General features: G+C 34.8%; 1 long non-coding RNA gene across 1 annotated transcript; it reads left to right on the plus strand.

The window, feature by feature from the left end:
- Window positions 1-4,325, plus strand: LOC143257971 (uncharacterized). Its single transcript, XR_013032060.1, has 3 exons — window positions 1-114; window positions 2,840-2,918; window positions 4,204-4,325. It is a non-coding gene; the product is annotated as an uncharacterized LOC143257971 (long non-coding RNA).
- Window positions 4,326-4,641: the final 316 nt, after the last annotated feature.

Here is a 4,641-nt window from a genome sequence, read left to right on the forward strand (position 1 = left end):
TTTGCCCCGCAGAAGAAATCATTGAAGGAGAGGATTGAGGACGGGTTTAGAAGAGTTTTTTTGTTGTAAGCATCAAACCAAGCAGGAAAGAATAAGAGTCTGGTGTCACGACTCGTAAGTTCTAGGTTTTTATGAATTAACTAGGATACCGTATTTTCATACTACATATACTCAACGTAATGTATAGCTTTACGAAAAAAGTCTGACTGAACTTATCGCTTCTTACGGCCCTTTTAGAAACATACATTTCTTACTACACATATCCATGTAATCGTTTTTCACAGTGTACAGTTTAGCCGAAGGATAAACACTAAAGCTTTGCGATAAGTGGCTTTGTGGACAACGTTGTGTGCCTTTTGTGTATTTTTTTCTGATCCGAGTGAAAGCTATACTGACTATTTAACTCTATTTTACCTGAGACTAAATATCTAGAGGGTGAATAACTTGAACATCCAATTGACATTTAGTAGGCGTTTTCTTTTTGTTTTTGTATGAAACTCTCGTACATTTCATCACGAATATTCTCTGGTTGAAAACTGAGAGTTCTTAATTTCTCAACTCTCCTGGAAAGTCTCTCAGTAGCTTGATACCGATATTTTCAATTGATGGGTATTTTATGCTCACAAGGGCTAAATGGCAAGACAGAATCACTTAACATTCCTAATTCTAAACAACTGACCAACTACTCATTACCATAAGAAACTTTAGCCGTCTGTTAGACCCGAAGAATGGGAATGACTGCCATTACTATAACCCGAGCACAACCGAACTTACGGGCTGTATTCAGCTGCATTGTGGCTCGAATATTAGACACTGAGAAACGCAACACTGCATACTGAATATCAGTTATTGCTGGCCCGTCCAAGTAGAATATAATAAGTATAAATTTATCTTTTAATCTCTGAAAGGATCTGTTTGAAGGAAGAGTGATGTGAAAAATGTAACAGATTTTAACATGTCCCTAGGGTAATCTACGATTTCTAATTTAAAATACGTTTATATTAAACTTTAACTTGTATTGACTTTGTATATCATACAGCTTCGTTGGACTTCTTTGAACAACCACGTCGTAGTTTCTTTTTTGTTTATTTCTCACTATCACCCGCGTGGCATGACAGTAATTGGATGTCTCACCTTTTTAATTTATGCTTGTATAAAAGGGAAACAACAATCTGTGCTTTAACAACATTTTTTCTCTCCAAAACACACTCTAGTAGCAATGATAATGAAGAAATCGAGTTGGATAGCTCACCAGTTTGGAATTACACGACTGGTAGTGTCATTAAATTTGAAGAGGATGAAAAACGTGCTATAGAAATAATAAAGTCTAAAAATAAACCTCATGGATTTTGTATTGCTAAGAAGATGTTAAAGAACAGTAATGGTAAGCAGTCTCTTGTTTGTATCAGAATAGCGTTTCTTTTATTATTATTATTACAGTAAAAGATGACCTGGAGAGATCACCCATTTTAATCATTTACACCACTTTATGGTAGTGTGTTGTCTCTCTATAACTTAGATACTAGACACTAAAATGTTGTCACTTAAGAAACGCTTAACATTGCAATTTGTACTGCCGTGACGTTAGTGAATCGTGCACATGCCACGAATTACGAGAAAGATAATACAATCTGTAGAATACAACACAGCATGAAGTAAGAACTTGAAAAGCAAGAAATTAAAATATTTGTGACGATTCATTTTGATTTTATCTGTTCTTGGTGCAAAACACGTCAGAAATCCCTTCACCAAACATCAAGATGATTAATATATGTCGTGAGTGCAAATCTAGTTTGTTTGTTTGCTGCTGAATTTCGCAAAAAGCTACTCGAGGGCTATCTGTGCTAGCCGTCCCTAATTTAGCAGTGTAAGACAAGAGGGAAAACAGCTAGTCATCACCACCCACCGCCAACTCTTGGGCTACTCTTTTACCAACGAATAGTGGGATTGACCGTCACATTATAACGCCCCCACGGCTGAAAGGGCGAGCACGTTTAGCGCGACGGGGATGCGAACCCGCGACCCTCAGATTCCGAGTCGCTCGCCTTAACACGCTTGATTATGCCGGGCCGAGTGCAAATCTAAAGAAAGATGACAGGATTATGTGTTCAATTTATTATTTTTAAATTAATTAATTATAGGGGAAACAAAATTATCATGGCATTATCCGGCAGAAAATAACGTGACGGTTAATTTAAAATTACAATAACAACAGTTTTGAACTGATGATGATGATGTCGTATTAAAGGTCTATATGATTTAGTTATTAAAGTCAGGATTTACCTGGTGTAGAAGTTGTTGTTATTGTATTTTGAATTTAATTATTTAGTGAAGCAGGTTTTGCATTGTAACTGAAACAATTTTATCTTAACGTTTAAAATTTCACTTCAATAGTTTTGAGCCCGACTTGGCCAGGTGGTTAATACATTGAAATCGTAAGCCCAAAGTTTCGAGCTCGAATCCCTGTCGTACCAAACATGTTTGCCCTTTCAGCTGTGGGGACGCTATAATTTGAGGTTCAATCCCTTTATTCGTTGATAAAAGAGTAGCCAAAAAGTTGGCGATGGGTGGTGATGACTAGCTGCCTTCCCTCTAGTCTTACACTGTTAAATTAGGGACGGCTAGCAAAGACAGTTTTGGTGTATCTTTGCACGAACGTAAAAAAAAAGGACAATACGATGTAGTTATTAAAGTCATAGTTTACCTCGTGTAAAAGCTGCTGTTATTGTGTTTTGAATTTAATTATTTAATATAGCAGATTCCTTTCTAGATATCAAAGCAAAACTAGTTTAGATGTTATTTAATTTTGTAGAAATCAGTATTTTTTATCTTGACTTAGGTGAATCTTGGCCAATTAATGATACAATCTGGAATGAAGAAGAAGAATCAGTTCCTTCCGGGATTTTCATACCCAAAAGGTATGTATTCTCAAGTTCCTACCGGGATTTTCATACCCAATAGGTATGTATTCTCAAATAAATCCTGACTTTTATCTAAGTGGTTGCCAGGACGCTCTGCTCACAATACCCGGAAAGCTGTTTTGAGCTCCTGTCACACCAAACACATTCAACCTATTTAGTCGAAAGAGAAAATTAAAATATGACAGTCTATTTCATTATTCGTTGATCTAAGAGTAACCCAATAGTTGACAGTGTAAGGTGTTGACTTGGTGTCTTTCCTTTAGACTACAATTGCTGAAAATATGGTTGGTGTATACAGCCTACGTGTTGTTTCGCGCAAAATTTAAAAGAAACCAAATCAAATAGACTAAGTATCGAAAAAAATTAAAATTATAAAAATATTTTAAAATAGTTTCTCAGTAAATATGTAACAGTTCATGTGTATTATATATTGTTGTTCTTAGTTGTTTTTATCTCACTATAAAACTTGTGTTTTGATAAGAATGCGTACTATTGATGATTATAATCTGTTATCAAGCAGAAAAACTGTTAACTTAAAATTCAATGAAAAGTATGTAATCCAATGATATAATTAGGTTTCATAGTTACTTACATAACCTATGTATTTCTTCAATACATTGCACCTTTGCTGCTTGGCAACAACTAGTAAAAAGCTACCTGTCATAACATCTTTGCCGTCAACATCTTGTAGAGTCGTTTTCACTTATAATTTGTTTTGGGACCTTAATTCTTGTATTTTTGATTCAAGCAGACAAATTGGTAACATATGTTTTATGTGACCGTGAAATAGCCATAATTCGTTATCTATTCCACCATATAAATATTTATGTACGTTTAATAATCATCTGACTAACCTCAACTACTGTTTTTCTCTATACACAATTGCAACCATTTTTCATTATAAGTAACTTTAGTGTGGGTATTATAGTAACTTGTGAATGAGAGTAGAGAAGAATATGTTAACTCCATTACATCTGCAATATCCACTATTATCGAGCACCTCTGTATAATACCAGGACTCCACAGTTTCACTGACACACGACAGATCTAGTAGTTATTGAAATACTGTTCATACTGTTATACTGTCTGAACAATAATTGTTTTAGTGTGGATCGTGATATTTATCAATTTTATCTCAGTTGTTAACCATTAACATTAAGGTACTGATTTATCAATATAACACAATTCATTTAAATAAATATTGATCTTCTCTCATACAAGTCACTTTTGTGTAAATATACTATGACAAATTAATTATTTGTAAGTATTGCTTCTATTCCAGTGACTTTGCCCCGCAGAAGAAATCATTGAAGGAGAGGATTGAGGACGGGTTTAGAAGAGTTTTTTGTTGTAAGCATCAAACCAAGCAGGAAAGAGTCTGGTGTCACGACTCGTAAGTTCTAGGTTTTTATGAATTAACTAGGATACCGTATTTTCATACTACATATACTCAACGTAATGTATAGCTTTACGAAAAAGTCTGACTGAACTTATCGCTTCTTACGGCCCTTTTAGAAACATACATTTCTTACTACACATATCCATGTAATCGTTTTTCACAGTGTACAGTTTAGCCGAAGGATAAACACTAAAGCTTTTGCGATAAGTGGCTTTGTGGACAACGTTGTGTGCCTTTCGTGTATTTTTTTCTGATCCGAGTGAAAGCTATACTGACTATTTAACTCTATTTTACCTGAGACTAAATATCTAGAGGGTGAAT

This window comes from Tachypleus tridentatus, chromosome 7 (assembly GCF_004210375.1).
Source record: "Tachypleus tridentatus isolate NWPU-2018 chromosome 7, ASM421037v1, whole genome shotgun sequence".
Classification (NCBI taxonomy): Eukaryota; Metazoa; Arthropoda; class Merostomata; order Xiphosura; family Limulidae; genus Tachypleus; species Tachypleus tridentatus.